Genomic DNA, 23,957 nt, shown 5'->3' with positions numbered 1-23,957 from the left:
GAGTTAATTCATGAGTCACTCATGACATCAGTTCATGCCAAATATACCACACACATATGCTATGAAACTTTATTTTCTCTCATGAGCTTACCATGACCAGTAATGCACCAATATAAACATCACTCCTTTTTTTCAATGTTTATCGATTATAATCAGGCATATAACCAATTATATACAATTCATTCATATACTTTATTGTCCTCCTTCTCCTCTCCATCCCACATCCTTTATGTATATAACATGCTCAAATAGAATTATACATAATTTCACTATTCACTTATATTTAAATTCAAAGCTATCTATTTGAGTCAGAGTCACTAAATAATTTTTTTTTTGGAGCTACAGAGCTCAAAATTAAGATTCGTTAATTTTACCCGAAACTACACTCACATATATTATTACCATAAAATTTTCAAAATTTTTAACTGGGTCAATTAGTACAGTTTATTCTTTAAAGTCACCTCTGTTTCACTACTCAACATCTCTGACCTCTCTTCACTAAAAATGAATTATCTCATTGTACAGAATTTGGATGATATTTCTATTTATTTCTTTTGAAAATAGACTCATTAAGGATTCTAAGAATATAAATTATAACTCATAATTATTTTTTTACAATTTTTAATTATTTTCTAAAGTCAGAATAGGGGATTCCAAAATCAATCCAACCCTGCCTCACTAAAATTCAAATATCTCAAAATATATAACTCTTTTGCTTTCTCTGTTTCTTTTATGTAAAAAAAGGCTTATTAATATTTCATTTCATATCTTATTCACTCTTTAATTCAATTTTAACCCTTTTTGGTGATTTTTCAAAATCACACAACTGTTGTTGTCTAAACTATTTTGTTGTAAAATGTATTCTTTCATAATTTCACTTTTTCACTATCTCAATTCCATTGAATTTTTCGCATCTCATTCCAATAGTTCATTTCAATTCATATACAATTCATTCAATTTATCACTATATTCAAAGCAATCCAACTTCTCATTTCCAATTTCATGTCAATCTTCGATTCAATTCCACATATATATTCATCATTCAATTACACTTAGTCAATTTCCCGATGAACACTTCAAAATAATAACAGATACACGGTGGAATCAACACATAGCAACCACCTTATAATAAATAATACCCGGTTCACATAGTAGCCTGCACATAGTACTACACATGTGACCATTTTCATCCGATACACGTAGTAGACTGCACATAGTACTACACACGTAATCGAAGCTATCTAGTACGCATAGTAGCCTGCACATAGTACTACGCATACAACCTATCATTCCGGTACACGTAGTAGCCTGCACATAGTACTACACACGTGACCTAGCAGCTTCACTTGTATCTCTTTCATTCCAAAGGTTCAACCGGGAATTTTCACATTTTCTCACTTTTTTTTACCAATCAATGCCAATTTCTCGTCTTTCTCAATTTATAATAACATATTTAGCTTATATAACATTCAAATTATTCAATCCATTCCAAAAATCACATTTTGGAAAAATTACATTTTAGCCCCTAAAGTTTCACAAAATTACAATTTTACCCCTAGGCTCAGAAATTAAACTTTATTCCTCTTTCTTATGTTTTATAAAATGCTGAATATTTTTCCCTTCTATAGAAACATCAAATTCTTACTCTAACATGCACTTATGACCAATAATAATTTTTACCTATTATGTCGTTTCACTTGTTTTCATTGAAAATCGCTTAGCAAAAATTGTTTAACACAATTTCAAGCTTCATATTCTACCATAAAACATCAAAATAAACACATTTCACCTATGGGTATTTTTTTCAAATATAAAATCTGGGTTAAATTATTACTAGAATAAGCTAAATTAAGCTACCATGACTTCAAAAACGTAAAGAACATTAAAAACGGGGCTTGAAATCACTTACTATGGAGCTTGGAAGCTTGAAAACCCTAACCATGGCTTCCCCATTGCTATTTTAGTTCATCATGGAAAACATGGACAATTTTTTGGCTATTTTGGCCTTTTTAATTCTTTTAATTACTAAATAACCAAAATGCCCCCAACTTAAAAATATCCTATTTCACTTATCTCTTGTCCATTTTTTCCAACAAGTTAACCAACGGTCTAATTACCATTTAAGGACCTCTAATTTAAAATTTCATAACAATTGGACACTTCGAACATGTAGAACTTAACTTTCGCACTTTTTACAATTTAGTCCTTTTAACTAAATTGAGTGCCCAAACGTCAAAATTTTTGAACGAAATTTTTATGAAATCATTTTGTGAAATTGTAGACCATAAAAATATAGTAAAAAATAAATTTTTCCTCGTCGAATTTGTGGTCCCAAAACCACTATTCCAACTAGGCCTAAAATCGGGTTGTTACACCTCATCTGCACTAGGTCTTTTCTCACAAAATAACTCCCAATTGAGAGCTTCAACAATTTGTCGAATTCGCACCATGAAATCAATATAGCTTCTTTCCTTCAGTGTAAAGCCTTTTTTTGGGTGCATCTATTGATTCTTGAAAACACTTCCATATCTTGCTTTGGCTTCTTCACAGTGAATTTGTTTTGTGATTTGTCAATTTGGACAGAGGCACGAGTTCTCTTGTGAGGCATGATTAACCTGAACAGAATATGGAAAAAAATATTTTCTCAAAAATTTAATGAGTATAAAATATTAACAATTCAATAAATTGAAAAATTAAATAAGTAAATAAAATTGAAATTTAGGAGAAAAATTTGTCTTACCACCTTTATATAAAAATTAAGAACTTAAAGAAAATAAATATAAAGAAAAAGAGGTCAGTTTATGGATGGTTTGAGGGTTATCGGCTAACTGTGGGGTGTTGGTGCAAGTAGCAAGGCTGGTGTGCCGCACGGATGCTGAAAAGCTGCTGGCCATGCAGGCATATATGCAAAGGAGCAACAGGGCTTAGTGTGAGTAGCTGTGCAGGTAGCAGGCAACAACGTCAAGTGAGCAACAGCGTTGGCGCGTGTGAGCTAAAGCTAAGAGCAGCATGATGCGCGCAGGTAGGACGTGTAAGGTAGCAACAGTGTGCGATGAAGGCAAGTGCGTGCCAGGTGAGTTTCTGGCCAGGTGCGCCAAGTGCATGCGGCAGTAGCAACGTGCGATGTGAGTTTCTGGCCAGGTGCTATTGCTGATGGTTTTGGATTCTAGGATTGATGGTGGAACGGGTGAATGAAGGTTGGTTTGATGAGTGATGAATGATGGAGAAGGTTGGTGGAATTTATAGGAAAAAGGGTAGGAGTTTAATTAGAATTCTTAGAACAGTTTAAGAGTTAAAATATTCTAAGTTCTAATTCTACACAAAGTTAACAAAAATTAATAATTAATATAATGCATATCAAATTATTATTAGCTATTAATTTATTGAAATAAAAAAATATGATCAAATTTAAATTAATCCTAATTCTATATAAAGTTGATAATAATTAATATATATTATAATAAATATAATTATATACTAGTTATTATCATTTTATTTATTAAATTAAATTAAAAACATTTATTCTAGATGCCTTTGAAAATATTTTCAAAAAGAGACATCTAATTTTTAATATTTATAGAAAGAACAATCAAATTTTGAAAATAGTTCAATTAAGTACCTAGTCTTAAAGAAAATTTGAAATTGAGTTGCAATTTAAAACTTGGATGAAAATTGACCCTTTTTTATTTGAAAAACTAAAAATTTATTTGCTATTTAGGGAATAATTTCTCGGAAGATTATGTTAAAATCAATTCCCAGGAAAAATTGGAGGGGTCACAAGCGGTCCCGCTTAAGTTCCAATCTCCTAGATAGAATTTATTTAAACATACTAATCCAGAAAATATACCCTAAATCATTTATTTAAAAAAGAAAAACAAGAAAATTAAATATCTGATAAAATGAACGAGATTTGATCCCGTTCAATTTTATCTCTCCAGTAATGTTTTAAGCGTTGAGCATTGACTCGAAAATTACCTCCCTTACTTTGAAGTTCGACAACTCCGTATGGATAAACTTGGTGAATCATAAACGGGTTGGACCAACGTGATTTTAACTTACCTGGAAAGAACCTTAACCTGGAATTAAATAACAAGACTTGTTGACCTGCTTCAAATTCTCGAACCCGAATGTGCTTGTCATGCCATCTCTTAAGTCTTTCCTTGAGTAATTTGACATTCTCAAACATGCCACATGTGTGGCTGGCCATGGAGGGAGTCTTTGGCTGTAGATTTTGGCTATTTTTAGCAGCCTTCTCAACCTATAGATACCCCATTGGCTGCTCACTTCAAACATCTCAAACCCATTCATTTCTTCACTTCTCTCTCACTTTTCTATCTTCATTCCCTTCCATTGTTCTTCATTTTCTTCCCCTATTCCTTTGCCGATTTCACCTCTTGAGAAAGAGTCATTCAACCACCATTTGGAGCAACATTCAAGTGTTCATGGAAGCCTCAGTTGAACAAGAACAAGCGGAGAAGGAGGAGCGGAGCAAACTAGTCAAGCCTCGGAGAAACACCAGATTTGATTCTTGTTCCCTATCCTTTTAATTTGGTTGTTGTTATGATGAACATGTCTATGAATATTTGTGATGTTGATATGTTTAATTTAATTAATATGAAATAAATTTAATTCGTGTTAGGTTGATTGCATTTCGTCTACTTGAGTTATTATATTTGTGTTTGTGTTGTTATAGGCCTTGGTAAGATGTTTGATTAAGTAAAATCATGAATAAGTTATTCTTGCATTACAATTGTAATGTAACTAATGAATTAATTATTTAAAAGAATTGAAATTGTAAGTAATTGAAACAATACTTAAGCAGTGCATGTTTAATCATCTAAAGTAGCTAAAGGTTAAATTAGCAACGGTATCTAACGATACAATAGCCTTGCATAACTTGCAAGATTATTGTGATTAAATTGTTTCAAGTTAGAAATACATTGTTACCTCACATAATATTTTATGTGCTTATGAGATTGAATTAATTGTTTGAACTGACATAGAGATATGTACAAGAGATTATTTTAATTTCATAAGTATGTATGTGCATTACCACATTTGCTTATTAAAATTTGTTTAATCGGTTGAATTGACATAGAGATATGGTCAAGAGATAAATGGATTTTGGTAGTGAGTATGTTCCTAAGTTTGCAAATTACCGAGTTGCCGTGAATTTATTCATAACAACATAAACATGAGTTTAATAGTTCTAAGTTAAGAAATGTAATTAATCTAACACAATTATGTCATCTTGATTAAAATCATCTTTTAAAATCGTGCATTGGTACTTCTATTTTATTTTTATTTATTTTACTTAGTTAAAATCTTAGTTTTGAATCACCTCCTCAAATCAAAATATTTTTCTTCACCAAAGTGTTTTTAATTGCATTCATAAATAATTCTTTTCACAGTCCTTATGTTCCTAAGTTAGCAAATTACCGAGTTGCCATGAATTTATTCGTAACAATATAAACATGAGTTTAATAGTTCTAAGTTAAGAAATGTAATTAATCTAACACAATTATGTCATCTTGATTAAAATCATCTTTAAAATCGTGCATTGGTACTTTTATTTTATTTTTATTTATTTTACTTAGTTAAAATCTTAGTTTTGAATCACCTCCTCAAATCAAAATATTTTTTTTCACCAAAGTGTTTTTAATTGCATTCATAAATAATTTTTTTCACAGTCCCTGTGGGTACGATAACTCGACATTTACTTGTCACTTTAATACTTGTTGCGATAGTGTACAGTTGCACATTTTCGTTGTTCCAAGTTTTTGGCGTTGTTGTCAGGGACTATTTTAAAATTTTCTTATTTATGAATTTGTTAATTTTGCATTTTGGTTTATTTTTCCGTTCAATTTTAACTTAATTAATTTTTCTGTGTTTATTTCAGGTGTTTCTGAGTATTGACCGAATTATCGATTTGCTCCCCGTAGACCCTTAGATTGAAAGAACTTTTCGACAGTGAAAAAGACAAACAAGTCAAAGAAGGACCGAAGAGATGAACTTCGAAAATCCAAATCAAGGAAACGAAGCAAACCCTTCTCAAAATCTTATCCTTATCACTGATGATAGGGATAGAGCTTTAAGACAGTATGTCGTGCCAGTATTTCATGATCTTAATTCGGGTATTAAGAGACTCGAAATCGAGGCACAACAATTCGAGCTAAAGCCGGTCATGTTCCAGATTCTTCAGACAGTGGGCCAATTCAATGGAATGCCTACCGAAGATCCTTACCTGCACTTAAGACTGTTCATGGAGGTGAACGATTCTTTTAAGTTAGCCGGAGTACCCGAAGATGCACTATGATTGGAGTTGTTCCCATATTTGCTAAGGGAAAAAGCTAAAGCTTGGTTGAACTCATTGCCACCAAATTCAATTTCCACATGGTAAGAGTTAGCAGAAAGACTCCTCACGAAGTATTTCCCACCTAGCAAGAATGTTATATGGAGGAATGTGATCACTGTTTTCCAACAAATGGATGATGAGTCCTTGTATGAGGCATGGGAAAGGTACAAATAATTATTACAGAAGTGCCCTCATCACAGAATCCCATATTTCATCCAACTTTAGATGTTTATAATTGTCTCAATGCCCACACGAGGATGGTAGTAGACGCTTCTGCTAACGATGCTCTCCTTTCTAAATCTTATAATGAGACTTATGAAATCATTGAGAGGATTGTCAGTAATAATTATCAATGGCTAACCAATCGAGCAGCGTCATGAAGACGAGTCGTTGGAGTACACGAAGTGGACACTCTCACTTCACTTGCATATTAGGTATTCTCAATATCCTCCATGCTTAAAAATTCTACCACTAATGCGTTTAATAGTTTTGCAGCTCAGCCACCTAACAAATTTGAAAATATAGCTCGTGTCTATTGTGGGGAAGGACATTTGTTCGAAGAATGTCCACCGAACCCAGAATTCATGTATTACATGTGTAACCAGAACCAAAACCGAGGAAGGCAAGGACTACAATCCAATTCTTATAACTCATCGTGGTGAAATCACCCTAATTTCTCCTGGAGTAACCAAGGGGCTAGACCCAGTAACACATATGCCCAACCTAAACCGACCCAGCCACCTATTTTTACCCAACAAGTTCAGAAACAACCTCAAGCTGAATCATCCAATGGCTTAGAAAACTTGTTGAAGGCATACATAGCCAAGAATAATGCCTTAATCCAATTCCAAGCAGCTATGTTGAAAAACCTGGAAAACCAAATGGGCCAGCTTGCAACTGAACTCAGAAACTGACCATAAAGTTACTTTGAGTAGTGATATGGAGAATCCGAGAAACCCCAGGAAGGAGCATTTTAAAGCATTGACATTAGAGCCCAACACCGTCGAAGTTGAAGAGGAGCTAGCTGATGCTCAAGACTTAGAGGAAGTTCAACCAAGTGTTGAAATTTCAGTTTCACTGAAACTTGAATCTGCAAAATTCGATAAGGTAACTTCTGAACTAGCTAATTCTGATAAACTAACAACTCCGCTAGATGCAAAATTACCACAGAAGACAAATCAACCAGTTCTAGTAAAGAAGCCTCCACCACCCTACCTTCAAAGACTTCAGAAGCAGAAGTAGAAAGTTCAATTCAAGAAGTTTTTAGACGTACTCAAGCAACTTCATATCAATATTCCGTTAGTTAAAGCACTTGAAAAAATGCCGAACTACGTCAAATTCATGAAGGATATCTTGTCAGAAAAATAAAGACTTGGAGAATTTGAGACAGTAGCCCTGACAAAGGAATGCAGTGCATATCTTCAAGACAAACTACCCCTAAAGTTGAAGGATCCTGGATATTTTACCATACCTTGCAACATTGGAGCAACATATTATGGTAAGGCACTATGTGATTTGGGTGCGGGTATCAACTTGATGCCCATGTCAATATTTAGAAAGTTGGGGATAGGTGAAGTTAGACCCACTATGGTTACAGTTCAATTAGCAGATCGATCCTTAGCACATCCAAAAGGAAAAATTGAGGATGTATTGGTACATGTAGAAAAATTTATTTTTCCTACTGACTTTGTTATTCTAGACTTTGAAGTAGATAAAGAAGTGTCAATCATCTTAGGAATGCCTTTCCTAGCAACTGGAAGGACCCTTATTGATATGCAGAAGGGCGAGCTTACTATGCGTGTTCAGGACGACCAGGTAACATTTAATGTTTTTAAGTCTATGCGATTTCTTGATACAATTGATGATCGTTCTGCAGTGTCTGATTTAGAGGAATTAATCATGGAAAAGGAACTGAACTATGTTGAGGACCCATTGGAACAAATTTTGACATCAGACCTTCCAAGTGATGAAAATGAGGATGAATACTTAGCTTTGCTAGAAGCTAATCAAAGAGGATTTAATTCGCAATCTCGCTTTGAATCTTTGGAGTTAGAGAATAGGGATTATGCCCAACCAAAAGCGTCAATCGATGAGCCACCTAAATTAGAAATGAAGGTACTTCCTTCACATTTCAAATATACTTATTTAGGTAACGCTTCTACTTTGCTTGTGATTGTTTCAGCAGAGTTAACCGTTGAGAAAGAAGAGAAACTCATCCTGGTATTGAAACAATTCAAAAAGGCTATCGAATGGACCATAGCCGATATTTACAGTATTAGTCCGTCTATATGCATGCATAAGATCATCTTGGAAGATGGTGAAAAAGGGACGATTGATGGACAACGAAGACTGAACCCTATCATGAAGGACGTGGTAAAGAAAGAAATCATCAAGTGGTTAGATGCAGGTATAATTTATCCCATCTCAAACAGTTTGTGGGTAAGCCTGGTATACTGTGTGTCAAAAAAAGAGAGGTATTACAGTCATTGAAAATGAGAATAACAAGTTGATACTGACTAGAACAGTTACGGGATGGAGAATTTGCATCGATTACCGGAAGCTGAACAAGGTGACTAGGAAAGATCACTTTCTTTTGCTGTTTTTGGAGCAGATGCTGGATAGACTCGCAGGGTGAGACTATTACTATTTTCTCGATGGATGCTCGGGGTATAATCAGATTACAGTAGCACCGGAAGATCAACACAAGACAACATTCACCTGCCCGTACGGTCATTTGCATTTAGACACATGCCATTTGGTTTATGTAATGCACCTGCTACATTTCGAAGATGTATGATGTCTAATTTTACTGATATGGTTGAGAAATACTTGGAAGTCTTTATGGATGATTTTTCAGTATTTGGAGATACATATGATGATTGCCTAACCAATCTAGCCAAGGTACTAAGGCGATGCGAAGAAACAAATCTTGTACTCAACTGGGAAAAGTTCCATTTCATGGTACGAGAAGGTATTGTTCTAGAGCATCAGATAACGAGACATGAAATCGAGGTAGATAAAGTAAAGGTAGATGTTATTGAGAAACTCCCACCTCCAACATCTGTAAAAGGTGTTAGGAGCTTTTTGGGCCACACCGGTTTCTATTGAAGATTTATCAAGGACTTCTCTAAAATTGCTAAACCCTTATATGAATTATTGGAGAAGGACACGACAATCAAATTTGATGAGGAGTGCTTAAGAGCTTTCAAAGATTTGAAGAGTCGGTTAGTTCCGCCACCCATAATCGTCACACCCAACTGGGGTTTTCCATTTGAACTGATGTGTGACACAAGTGACTTCGCAATAGGAGCTGTCATGGGCCAGCGAAGGATCAAAGTTTTTCATCCCATCTACTACGCAAGTTGGACTCTAACAGGAGCTCAACTGAATTATACGGTAACAAAGAAAGAGTTACTTGCTATTGTGGTTGCTTTTGACAAGTTTCGATCTTATCTTATGGGTACCAAAGTGACTGTCTATACGGACCATTCGGTAATTAAGTATTAACTTGCCAAGAAAGATGCTAAGCCAAGATTGATTCGATGGGTACTTCTACTTCAAGAGTACGATCTAGAAATTCAAGATCGAAAAGGGGTAGAAAACCAAGTAGCAGACCACTTGTCCAGATTGGAGCCGCAAGAAGGGAATTCTCCACTTATACCTATTCAGGAGACATTCCCAGATGAATACATATTGAAGGTAAATCATGTCCATAATACCCCTTGGTTTGCTGATATTGCTAACTATTTAGCTTGAGGTTTGATGCCGATTGATAAGGCATATCACCAAAAGAAAAAGTTTCTTCACGATCTGAAGTACTATTTCTAGGAAGAACCATACTTATTTAAAAAGTGTACAGATCAAATGATTAGGAGATGCGTGGTAAAAAATAAAGTACATAAGATTCTATATCATTGCCACTTAGCTCCGAGTGGGGGACACTTCAGAGGTACACGTACTGCGACTAAGGTATTACAAGCTGCATTCTTTTGGCCAACGCTATTTAAAGACGCATATGCTTACGTAAAGAGTTGTGATCTACGTCAAAGGGTTGGAAACGTCACCAACAGAAATGATATGCCCCGAACAAACATCATTGAGGTAGAATTATTCGATTTTTGGGGTATTGACTTTCTCGGTCCTTTCCCTTCATCTTTTGGTCACAAGTACATATTAGTAGCAGTAGACTACATGTCTATGTGGGTTGAGGCCGAGGCATATCCGACGAACGATGCTAAGGTGGTGATGAAGTTTTTGTAGAAGCATGTGTTCACAAGGTTTGAAACCCCAAGAGCTATCATCAGTGATAAAGGGCCCCATTTTGTGAACAAATGGTTGAAATGGTTACTCGACAAACATGGAGTAAAGCACAAGGTTGCCACAGCTTACCATCCGCAGATGAATGGGAAAGCTAAACTGGCAAACAAAGAGATCAAAGGCATACTAGAGAAGGTAGTTTGCCCAAATTGATGAGATTGGTCTAAAAGATTAGACGATACTTTATGGGCCTACAGGACAACATACAAGACACCTTTAGGGATGTCACCCTATAGGTTGGTCTTTGGGAAAGCCTATCATCTGCCCTTGGACTTAGAGCACAAATTTTACTAGGCTCTTCAACAACACAACTTAGATTTTAAGACATGCTATTTTTAGGTAGGGGCAAATCTTAAAAGGCATGAATAGTGGAGGGGTTTGAATGCAAATTGAAGGAGTCTTCACGGGCCATTTTGCAAGCCAAATAATTAGCCAAACAAGCTGATTGGGTCAGCATGTGGGACGGTTTTGGGCTACCTAGTGCTCGATTGGATCGGTTTTCTCAGTTTAGCTCAACTAGGCCCTTTTCATAATTAATTAACAATAATTTATTTAACCCAAATTAAATTGGATTATAATTAAAATTAATTATATTATGAATTAATACACCTAATTTGGACCATCTTAGGCTGAAAAATTATTTTACCTTGATGCTTCAGAATTGCTTCTCGGTTTTGTGCTTCTAGCAATGTCTGTCGAGCCGTTTTTTGCCTTTTGTGTAAATCTGTTGAAAATAATCAAAATTAATCAAAATTTATTATAAAATTAATTAAAATTCAAAATGTTAATAATTTAAGTACAATTTAATTATTTTATAATAATTCTATATTTTCACAAGAATTTTACCGAAACTGCATGAATTTAAGTTTAAAAGGGCATGAAAAAGTGTGTTTTTCTGTGGTTCCCTTCACTCATCAGCCCTAGAACCAACTTATGTTCCACTCTATGCCATAGCCACGAGGAATTGGCTTCCCAACAGCCAAAGGTACAATATGACCAAGAAGATGACTGTTTTACGAAGGAAGGTGGGAGTTGGGATCCAGTTCAATATTAAAGACTTGAACTTCATAGAGATTTTTCAACGTGTTGAGAAAGGTGTACAGTGAACTTAGTCTCCCCTATCCATCTCTCACATTTCAAATCCTATTTTTACATAATGACAAAATTTTCAAGTATAATGAGAAGTATGAAAAGATTGTTCCAAAAGGAAATTTCTCTTACAAATGGTTAGAAGACAAGCATGCTTCCCTAAACCATGGTAATGTGCAAGAGGAAGAAATCCCTACTGAAGACTCAATGTGCCTAAAACTATTGGTAATTGATTCTGGCGCAGTTCTTGGGTCCTCAAGCACATCAGCTGCTATTGACCAGAGGCTCCTCAAGTTTCTTCTTATAAAATTACTTCCAATGAGAGGAAAATCAAGGACCTTAAAGCACGCGAAAATAAGTTATTCGCCATGAAGTTGGATATCTTGGTTAGACAGCTTTAGTGATCCCTTTGCAATCATTGAAATAAGGAAGAGTATAGTGAAGTTTTGTTGACCAAATTAGGATTCCAATTCTCGTCAATTTAGTGTGGTGACTCTTCTTCTCTCTAATCAAATGCCCCATTAATTTAGTAATCTTGTACTCCTACCTTTACATGTTTTGGATCACATTAACAAGCTTATACTCTTATTTTTATTGTATTGTTACCTTCATGTATAGTTAACTTGCTTTGAGATGAGGTAGCAGAGATTGTTTGATTAAAGGGAGATCCTTAGGGGAAGAATATGTATGTAACAGCCCAAAAGTCATTGGTGCCAAAAATGACGATTTCAGAACTCTATTCTCTAATGATCGAGTCCATAAATATTATTAATTAATATTTACAAGTTTATTGTAGCATTATATTGAATTATGGTTTAGTAATTTTGTTTAATTGATAGTTGATTAAGGTACAGGTGTAATTACCCTAAAGTCATTGGTGTCAAAAAATGCGATATCGGGATCTCATTTCCGTAAACTGAGTCCATTACTATTTAATAAAATATTTACGGAGTTATTATATAAGTGAATTGCAAATTGGATAAGTAATTTTGTCAAATTAATGACTAATTATGGTACAAGAACTAAATCGTAAAAGTGATAAAAGTTAATCGTTGTGACTTTTATTTGTTAACTGAATAAATTAGCAATTAAACCAAAAAATAAGTGGAAATTAGGCCTTTTGAAAGCCTAGTAGATGGTGGCATAATGGTATTTTTTAAAAAAATGTTATGTTATAATTAAATTATTATATTTTATAAGTTAAAATAATTAAAAGAAACAAAGCCACTATTTTTGTTTCTATCCACCATCTCCTTCAAGAAACTAAGTGAAGAAAAAAATGTTTGGAAGCTTCATTTTCATGGTAAGCCTTTTGAAGTATGTTTTTTCGTAAATTTTATGTTTGTTAGATCGTTGTAGCTCGATTTAGCTAATTCGAGTGTTATTTTCAAAATTTTTTAAATTTTAAAATTTTTCCATTGATTAATGCTTGAGGGTTTTTTGTTAAAATGTTAGCTTTTAAGCTTAGAAATGAAAAAGGACTAGTTTGTAAAGTTTAAATGTTAATTTTTGAATATAGGGACTAAAGTGTGAAAAATTAAAATTTGATGTTAAATTTCTATAATTATAGATGATATATGGTCGAGGAAGGATATAATTGAAATTTTATTGTGAATCGAAGATTTAATTTGAAAGATATAGCTATTTCAGTTTTAGGGACTAAATTTAATAAAATACAAAATTTTAGGGAACACCCAAAAAATAAAATTGAAATAATATATGTTCATGGTAGGCTCTTATAAGATGTTTTAAATTGATAAATTGAAATGAATTATTATATAGATTGAGATTTGAGTTAATCGACAGATAATCGAGAGAAAAGTAATTTTTGCAAATTAGTCCTTAACATTTCTTTTGTTTTTGTTTTTGTCAGGTAAATTTATACTTATTAATTGATGATATGTTGTGTTATATTGTTTTACTTTTTAGTTGAATTGTTATATATATAAAATTTTTTACATCAAAATGACTAAATCGAAAGATATGAAATTCGAATAGATACATATTATCGAATGGATGTGAAATTGGTATACAAATGGATGATATGTATATGATGATGTTATACTGTTTAAAAGGTATAAGGATTGATATTGAAGTATGAAATGTGTATACAATTATAGAGGTTTAAATGGTACGAATACAGAATAAATCCTGTAAGAATTTAGTAACTGATTAAAATACAAAATGGCAAGCCAATAAGTTTCAAAAAGAAATTAGTTGTTTGAATACAAATTATTCTTTATCGATGGCTAAGATCCAACATATATTGTGGATTCTCGACAACTTGAGTGAGCAGCATCAAATAAAGCTTTTATAAGTAAACCAAATCTACAGCATGTGAGAGCAGACCCAAATGATACAAACCTGTTACTCGTCAGGGATTAGTTATCTATGTATGGGATCCAGCATATGTTGTGGATTCTCTATAGCTTGAGTGAACATCATCAAATAACACTTATATGAACAATTTCGACCTTCAGCTTGTGTGAGCAGACCCGAGTTATACAGCTTGTGTGAGCAATCCAAACTTTACAAATTGTGCGAACAAATTAGACTCATATATCCGAGTTCAAAATACTTTAGTTCTTCGAGTGAAAATAGAAAGTGAAACAAAAAATGAAATGGATGAAATGGTGGTACATGAATGAAAATAAATATACATGTATGTGTTTGCAAATGAGTTATGAAATGACTATTACATGTTATGAAATGAGTTGTTAAACATGTATTTGATTATGTTATAAATTCATGTCATGTAAATGAACTAACCTCTGAATGTACATGTTGACATACATGTGAAAGTAACAGGATGCCAAAGGATTTCCATGTTAGTCTCACTATGTCTTAATTGTTTAAATTTTTGATTGATCAAGGTAAGTTAAGTACAATTTTATATGAAATTACAAAGCATTCGAAATGTTTACCGATATTTTCCTTCTCTTGTAGATAGTTGACTAGTGGAGCGTGTCGATTGGATTGCCTTAGAGTTCACACTATCCCTCTATCAACTCGATAAACTTTTTCTCGATTAAGCTCGGAATTGTGGCATGTACATACATGATTAAACTTCAGTTAAAGTTTGCATAAATGTATGTTTTTGCTATATGTTAAGCCCTATATATAAGTCATTATAAATGACAATTTTGAATATGGAAATTAATGTTATGTACAAGCATGTAATGTATATATTTTGGTACGGTGAAAAACTATATATATGACCATTATATTACTAAGATGAATTTGAAATGGCATGGTTAAGTGTTGGTTGGGATGGTCTAAAAGCATGTGAAGTAAGTTGAATAAAAGTAAGATATTTTGGTTTGAATGTTTTGGAAATGGTTAATTGGATTGTTTTGGGATGAATTTTGGTCAGTTTTGTGCAAGTAAGGATGCCCAATTATGCACCAAATGGTTAATGGTATAGTTGGCTTGAAATAGGTACCAAATGGCTTAATTTTCACCAAAAATATAGTCTTCGTTCTGACGACCACATCTCCTTGTCGCAACATTGAATGAACAATATGTGACGTCGTGACGTCGGGTGGTTTGATGCCGTGACGTCAGCTTTGTAATTTTCAAAACTTTATAATTTTGTCTTATTTCATGCTCGGGTTAATAAAAGAGCTTTCGTAAGCTCGATTAAGACTAAAATTTAATTGTATACCATAATATATGATTGGTTATGACATGATTGAATATTTTAAGGATTCATTTAGGATATCCTTAATCTCAAATTCTAAAAATGTTGCAAATTAGTCCCTAATAAATTCTGGGTTGATTCTAGAGCATACGTAAGCTCTTATAAGACCCAATAATGGTTGTATTTGGTGATTATGAATTAAATTGACTATGATTTTATGATTTCTGTTTATTATGAAAGTTAATTGCCCAAATTTACTCCTGGAACGACTGTAGCATTCCGTAACTCGGATCCAATGATCGGGTCGGGTGAGGGGTGTTACGATGTAATTGTGATGATTTTATTTTTCCTTGTATATGTTTTGATAAAAAAAATTTCCAAAGGGGGAGGTTGTTGAAATATTTGAAGGCAAGAAAAAATTGTGGTTATTTTTCACTTCAGGCACTATTTCATTGTCGTACTTGTCTATTTTCAGAGTTAGCAAAATTTAGAATAAAAGCATTATGCTATCTTTTTTTCAGATATTTGGATGAGTTAGAGCTCAAAACATGAATACCAATTGAGTTAAAATTAAAGACTTGAAAATTGATTCTTACGGTTCAAGTTTGGTTACTTGCGGAACAAGTAAAATCACTTTCTATTCTTGAAGACTTTCAATTAAACCAAGACTCTTATAGAATTATTATCCTATGCAGATTTTTAGATTTACTTTATAGAAAAGTGATTAGAATGTGACTCTTATGTAAGCAAAACTTAAGTTTTGTGTAGCTTAAAGATATATCGAAAGTAACCGAGAGATTAAGAAAGCACAAATTTGTTCAAGTTAGGAATATTTTATGTGTGCATTGTTTTTGTAAGTAAGCAAGAGTCTCTTGGATTGCAAAACTAAGCTTTTGAGGGGGAAGCTTAGTGGGAGAGTGTTTTATTGTATCTAGTGCCCTAAGTATAGTATTTTCATCTATGCACACTTGTAATTTTTTTGAACAAATTGCTTAATAAAACAATTCATGGATTACATTAATATACTTGTGGTTTTTGCATGCAAAGCAAAATAGAAGCAAATATTGGTTCACTGGTTGTTTAATGTTTAAACTAATACTAAACGATACCGCGCGTCGATGTGCATGCATCGGGGCTTTGTAAATATGCAAATAAATTTATTAATTAAAGTGCGATATTTGCAAGTATATAAGTCAAATTGTAATATAGTTTCAGTGTTACAACGGAACACAAGGAACAATTTTAAGGATCATACCCAATGGAAGTTTGATTAAATTATATTGCAATTACAAACTACTAAGTCTAAACAGTACTAAATTAATCATTATATTACGATAGGCAAGTAAAGATGATATTAAAGAACATAAAATAAAAACTAAATAACAATCGAAATTTAATCAAATTATGCAAGCAAAAATTAACTTGTTTCAGTGTTAGTGATTAACTTTGGATTTAGGTTTTAATAATTTGACTAGCAATTAACCTAACCAATACCTTTCAGCCTATAATTAAATTAACTGATAAGCTTAATCTACTTATCTTTTGACCTGATAGCTTAAATCGGGATAGATTAAGAGATGCTTGGTAAACCATCCTTTCAACCTCATCTACCTAGATTACTTCCTAGGGTTTAATTTCACTTAATCTAACCCAACTAAATCAAAATAAAACCTAAACACTTAGCAAATCACTCCCACTTTTACTCGTTAATCTCCCTAGGTTTTTTAGTTTATAGCCATTCTAGATGCACAATTCCCTAATTGTATTTCAAGCATTCAATTGAAAGCAAAAAAAAAAGAGGTAAAAAATAATATAGATCCGTTGATGAATTGTTAAAGTGCGATTTGGAAAACCTGTGAAGAGCATGTTGATTGCAAATTGATCAAAACAAGAACGAAAATAAACAAGAAAAATTATTGAAGAATAGAAAAATAAAATGAAATTTAGTTGAAATTAAAGTTGAAAAGAAAAATCCCTAAATAAAACCCTAATCTAAGAACAAGAAAATTAACTAAGGAAAATAGGTCCCTAATCAGGTCTTGAGCACTATTATTTATAGTCTTCAAATTAAAAGACCAAATTAGGTCATTTAAAGGCTGCTAATCATGTTGATTTGTAGTGTACGAACAAAAAATGTGGCACCCCAAACCTGATCAGGACGATCCAACCCGAATTTCAAACATCACATTACCCAACGAACTTTCCATTAAACCACCACAAAACACACCATCCAATCAACCACACAACACAATTGCAATATAATTCATATTGAAAAGAGTTCAACAAAGTCAAACTTAAGCAGTTCAAGAAAGTCAAAATTATGACATCTGTGAACCCCACTTCATGGCGAACTCATAGGAAACATAAGCAGCTCTACCTTGCGAACACCTAACTCGTAACCGACCCTGCGACCTCTTTTTCTAGTGAACCTAAATCTGTGGCGTGCCCTCTTACCTTAGTGAACCCCATGCTTTGGTGATCCCATGTACTTTGGCGAACCTCTACCCCTAACATAATTCATTTTAATTTTAGCTTATTCGTTGTTCTATGTGACAACCCTTTTACAATCTGCAAAGTCCTTACTCTAGCGACCCCTAACGTGTTTTTACCTACCCAGTCATGCATCACTTAGACAGTTCATAGGCATCTATACAACATGATACAACCTATTTCTTATGCAAACTAAGTCATCATTTTGATTCAAACAACTTATAATTTAAGGACGTACCTCATTATACAGCGAACTCCTTGGTCTGCATTTTCTCGTTAGTTCATCAATTTATCAAACAATCATCATGCATTACAATCCAAACATACAATCATTTAATCAAGAAATTATAAAAGATCCAAAAATCCAAAATTAACAGTCCGTAATGTCCATTTACAACCCATCAAAACTTATTTAAAATCTAAATCTAAGACTAATCCCTTAGAACAGTCTCACATTGCCTTCTTTTTTGGGGTTTGGAAACACATCACATACTCAGGAAATTTGCCTTGCGATGGATCACTTGGAAAGTTCACTTTGCCACTTATCCCGCGAGCTATTTTTCAACAAGGTACAAGTAAGGAATGTGAGCTTATTGAAACTCAGTGAGTGCTCAAACATACTGCAAGTAAACACATCAATCAAGCTAAAAGTAAGCATACTATACAGTTCACACTAAAATACAACTTGCATGGTAACAACGACATAATAGTTAGCGCAGTTAGCAATTCGCACAATTAACATACTCATAACACGTCACAGTGATATATTGGTAGTTTGTGACTATAAAACATATTCATGAATTATATGCATTGGATAAATGACTCAAATAGCCTTGTCTTGTCTACAATAAGTTAGCACGAGTGCTCACACTCTCCAAACACACCACACTATCTACAGTGAATGGAGCTATGCTCTACTCCCTTATCTCTCCAATGTTGTCTTTGGGCCACAATGCCCCATCACATGATAAAGATGATTACTCACAACCCTATGGCATGCTAATTATATCCAACGGTTTCAAGTGTTCACAATGCCAACATATCATTTTTTTAATAGATTCACAATAAACAAGTTAATAGGGCTCGTAGTTTAGCAGAGCTCACACATGGTACCACAGTTCATAATTTAGCGGACCTCGAACAATATAACACAGTTCTCACATAACATAGTTTTCATATAGCATATATTCACATAACAACATGGGTTCGCATATAGGATAGGTTTGCATAACAACATAAGTTCACATATAACATAACAGAGCTCGCATAAATAGAAACACTTACTCTACAAATTTAGTATAGGTGTTTAATCTACCTAAGCTTCTCTTAGCATGCAAACTGATGCTCTCTTACAGTATACGTGGAAACACGAAAATTTATGTGTTTTTACATGCCCTTTTTAACTTAAAATCATGATATTTCAGTTAAATTCTTGTCAAAAAATAATTAAATATTATAAAATAATTAAATTATGTTAAAAATATGGACATGATGAATTTTAATTAATTTTATAGTTAATTTTGATTAATTTTGACTATTTTCGACAGATTCGCACAAAGGGCGAAAATTGGCTTGGTAGACAATGCTTGAAGAATAAAACCGAGAAGCAATTTGAAGCATCGAGGAAAATTTATTTCCAGATTAAGATGGCCCAAAAATGTGTGTTAATTCATAATATAGTTAATTTTAATTTATTCCCAATTTAATTTGGGCTAAATAAATTATTATTAATTAATTATGGATAAAAAGGGTCCAGTTGAACTGCATTGGTTGAACCGAATCTAGTGAACCGAACCGGCCACCAATTGGGCTGCCCAGAACCGTCCATATGCTGACCCAAATCAAAATTTTAGCTGACTAAATAAGCTTGCAAAGAATCCCTTAAAGAAAATTCAACCTTGCATTCAAACCCCTTCAAAAAGTGTGGCTTTATGGATTTGCCCTAAGCTATTTTTGGCAAAGTTGAATCTCTCAACTTTGCCATGTGTGTGGCCAGCCAAGGGGGGTCGCTTTGGCTGATGGATTTTGCTATTTTTAGCAGCCACAATCAGCTATAAAAGCCACCCCTTGCTGATCATTCAACTCATCCCTCACACTCTCATTCTCCCTTCTTCAATCTCACTTTCTCTGAACTTTTCCTTCCCATTTTCCCTTTTGTTCAAGTGCCGATTTATTCTCTTGGGAAAGAGGTCCTCATCAGCCATTTTTTATCAGAAATTAAATTGTTCATAAGCCACCTTAATAGCCGAGGACAACGGAGAATGGAGAATGGAGAAATCAGTCAAGCCACGGAGAAACATCGGATTTGCTTATTGTTCTCTATCTCTTTAAATTTCATTGTTGTTTCGACAAACATGTTTATGAATATTTATGCTATTGAAATGTTTATTTTAATCAATCTAGCTTGAATTTAATCCGTGTTGGGTTGATTATATTTTGCCTGCTTGAATTATTAAAATTGTGTTTGTGCTGTTATAGGCCTCGGTAAGATGCTTGATTAAGTAAAATCATGCCTAAGTTATTCTTTCAATATTAATTGTTAGATAAATAATGAATTAATTATTAAATCGTATTGAAATTGTAATTAATTGACACAATACTTAATCAGTGCATGTTTATTCTTCTAAGGTAGCTGAAGTTAATTTAGCATTGTATTTGGCGATATATATGCCTTGCATAACTTGCAAGATTATTGTGCTTAAACTATTTCAAGGTAGAAATACTCTGTTACCTCACTTGATCTTTTATATGCTTGTGAAGATTGATTAATCGCTTGGATTGACATTGAAAAATGTTCAAGAGATTGATTAATTTAATAAGTATGTATGAGCAGTAGTTAGCAAATTACCGAGTTTCCGTGAATTTGTTCGTAGTAGTATAAACATAAGTTTAATAATTCTAAGTTAAAGGAATGTAATTAATCCAACACAATTATATCATCTTGACTAAACCTTATTTGAAATCGTGCATTAGAACCTTTTTATTTTTAAATTTCTTTTTTACTTAGTTATTAACCCTTAGTTTTTAATCATCTTTAAACCAAAACATTTTCCACCACCAAAGTGTTTTAACATTAATTTCATAAATATTATTTTTTACAGTCTCTATGGGTACGATAACTCAACATTTACTTGTCACTTTATTAGCTGTTGCGATTGTGTACACTTGCACATTTTCGTCGTTCCAATACGAGACCACTCACTTGCTAGTTTGCTACTTGCTATCGAACCTAATTCACCTTTGGCTTGCCTTTGCCTCTACTCGTTGAGGCTCCTTCGCGATCGAAGGCTTCACATAACAACACACAGGCATACAAATCACAATCGATTTAAAGTTAAATAACCTTCTTAACATCTTAACACCTTGCCATTCATACCTTTTTGGGGAGCTCACCTCGCACATCACCGATCGTTTCACTTCTTCACTCTCACTCAATTTAATCCCTATTTTTTACTTCCTAACATCACCTTTAATGTTTAATCACAGATCTATACCTCTAATTTCACACAATTCCACCAATATTCATTTTTCAAAAAATTACGTTTGTTATCAATCAAATAGAAGAGAAATAATTTGATCCTTTCAAATTCATGAAATATTTGTTAAATTAAGATTCTAAACCTCTTGATTGCATCAAAATGAATTGAAAATATTTTTAAAATAGTCACTTAGCTCATTATTACGAGATCTACCATTTTCAAGCAAAAACTAGCTTTAAATCAATAAATCTTATGAATTCTTGATTAGTGATAAACTATAAAAGTAACATATTTTAATCTCATTCTTAATGTGTTTTTGGATGATTAATTATGAAAATTAGTGATTTTGATGCTCCTAGTCCATTAAAGTCATGTTTCCATACTTAAGAGAGCATTTGGGAGCAAAATGAGCGAAAAATAAGACAAAATCAGACAAATAGAGTTATTTTCAAGAGTCACACGGCCTAGGAATTTCCACACAGGCAGGACACACGCCCATGTGTACCACATGGGCTGGACATACTCCCATGTGCCAGCCCATGTCGATTTCGTACCCTACTTCCCAAATATGCGGAAAAACAAAATTTTTAGGTTTTCTGAGCATTCCAAAGTCTATAAATACCAATTAGAAGAAGACATAAGGGAGCATCAGCAAAGATCGAAGAAAACACTCGAAGAACACCATCGGAATCAACTCGGAAGTGGATCCCCATCAAGATCGACGATCTCCTTTTAATTTCTTTCAAAATTTTATTGAGTTTCTTTATGTTTTATGGTTATTCTGACTTTGAGATGTTTCTATTTACGATTATGAACTAATTCCCTAGATACCTAGAGAGGATGAAACCTATGATGAATCCTTTTATTTAATGTCTGTTTTTACGCGATAAATATTTTATTCTTGTCCTCAATTATGTATTCTTAATTCTTGTTTTAATATTTTCAGGATGTTAATTCATGTTTAATGTGCTTAATTCAGTGCAGGAAAAGTCTCTGTTTAAGAGTAGATCTAGCATAATTGAGTGGAGTTGCATGCAATCCCAGAAATAAAACGACATAAATCTACCAGATTAGAGTCAAATCTAATAGGGGAATTCATAGATCGAGTTAATGCGACGATAGGGGTTTTAATTAGAAAGAAATTTCAATTAATCAACCTAGAGTCAGTTGTTTTTACTCTCGAAAGATATATTAACATAATTTAGGGATTTCTAGGATCAAGACACAAGTGAATAAATCGTTTAATCCATACTCATAATAATAGGTGGATTCTTTCCTTGGTATTGTATGTCTCTTCGGTTAATATTTGATTATTTCCTTGAATAATTCTCTATTGCGCTCTTAGTTAAATTAGTTTAGTAAATTTATATTAAAACACATCACTCCAAATTATCGGCTAAATAATAGAAAAATTGTAATTACTAATACTTTTAGTTCTCGTGGATACGATATTCTCTACTCACCATAGCTATACTATTGTTCGATAAGTGCGCTTGCCTTTTTCGTATTTATATTTAGTTTAGTGAACATCAAGTTTTTGGCACTATTGCTGGGGACTAAATTATTAGGAACACTTTATTTTTATTAATTTAGCCTTTTTATTTTATTTTATTTGTTTACATTCTAATTTTTTTTTATTTACTTCTAATAGGTTCCTTTAGTTTATGACTAGAAGAAACCCGTCGGGACCATTACTGTTTGATAGTGAAATTGAAAGTACAGTAGAAATCGTAAAGAAGGAAGGCAGAGTTGAGAAAATCTAGTAGACAAACAAGAGGACATTGTTATTACTAAGGAGATGGGTGATAACCAGAATAATCTGCTACCTCCTATAGTTGCTGTAGATCCATATCCTATTCCTCTTACTATGTAAGATTATGCATAGCCCACTCTAACTGGGGATGAATCGAGTATTGTGTGACCCATTATTGCTGCAAATAATTTTGAATTGAAGCCGAACACTATTCAGATGGTACAATAGTTTGTTCAGTTTGATGGTTTGCAAGACGAAGATCCAAATAATCATTTAGCTAATTTCTTGGAAATATGTGACACTTTTAAGATAAATGGCACCACTTATGACGCCATTCGCTTATGATTGTTCCCTTTCTCATAGAGGAACAAAGCTAAACAGTGGTTAAACTCTTTACCACAATGTTCTATCACTACATGGGATCAAATGACCGATAAGTTCCTTTTGAAGTACTTCCCACCGGCTAAGATAGCCAAGTTGAGGAATGATATCTCTTCCTTTATTTAGATCGATTTAGAGACTCTATATGATACATGAGAGAGGTACAAGGATTTATTGAGAATGTGCCCTCACCATGGGTTACCCTTATGGTTACAGGTTCAAACCTTCTACAACGGTTTGAATCCTTCAACTAGATAGTTGATCGATGCAGCAGCCAGTGGAACACTTAACAATAAGACACCCGAAGCGGCTTATGACTTTATAGAAGAGATGGCATTGAATAATTATCAGTGGCAAGTCATGAGGATGAAGCCAATGAAAGCAGCCAATGTTTTCAACTTAGATGCAGTCACCATGTTATCAAATAAGGTAGAACTTTTAAATAAGAAAATT

The 23,957-nt window shown here is 33.4% G+C and overlaps 2 non-coding genes across 2 annotated transcripts; both read right to left on the bottom strand.

Moving 5' to 3' along the window:
- Positions 1 to 6,451: 6,451 nt before the first annotated feature.
- On the bottom strand, positions 6,452 to 6,558 carry LOC121223887 (small nucleolar RNA R71). Its single transcript, XR_005921353.1, has one exon. It is a non-coding gene; the product is annotated as a small nucleolar RNA R71 (small nucleolar RNA).
- Positions 6,559 to 23,597: 17,039 nt separating this feature from the next.
- Positions 23,598 to 23,704, bottom strand: LOC121223883 (small nucleolar RNA R71). Its single transcript, XR_005921349.1, has one exon. It is a non-coding gene; the product is annotated as a small nucleolar RNA R71 (small nucleolar RNA).
- Positions 23,705 to 23,957: the final 253 nt, after the last annotated feature.

The sequence above is a fragment of the Gossypium hirsutum genome, chromosome D11 (genome assembly GCF_007990345.1).
Source record: "Gossypium hirsutum isolate 1008001.06 chromosome D11, Gossypium_hirsutum_v2.1, whole genome shotgun sequence".
Lineage (NCBI taxonomy): Eukaryota > Viridiplantae > Streptophyta > Magnoliopsida > Malvales > Malvaceae > Gossypium > Gossypium hirsutum.
This window is presented reverse-complemented; position numbering and strand designations above follow the sequence as displayed.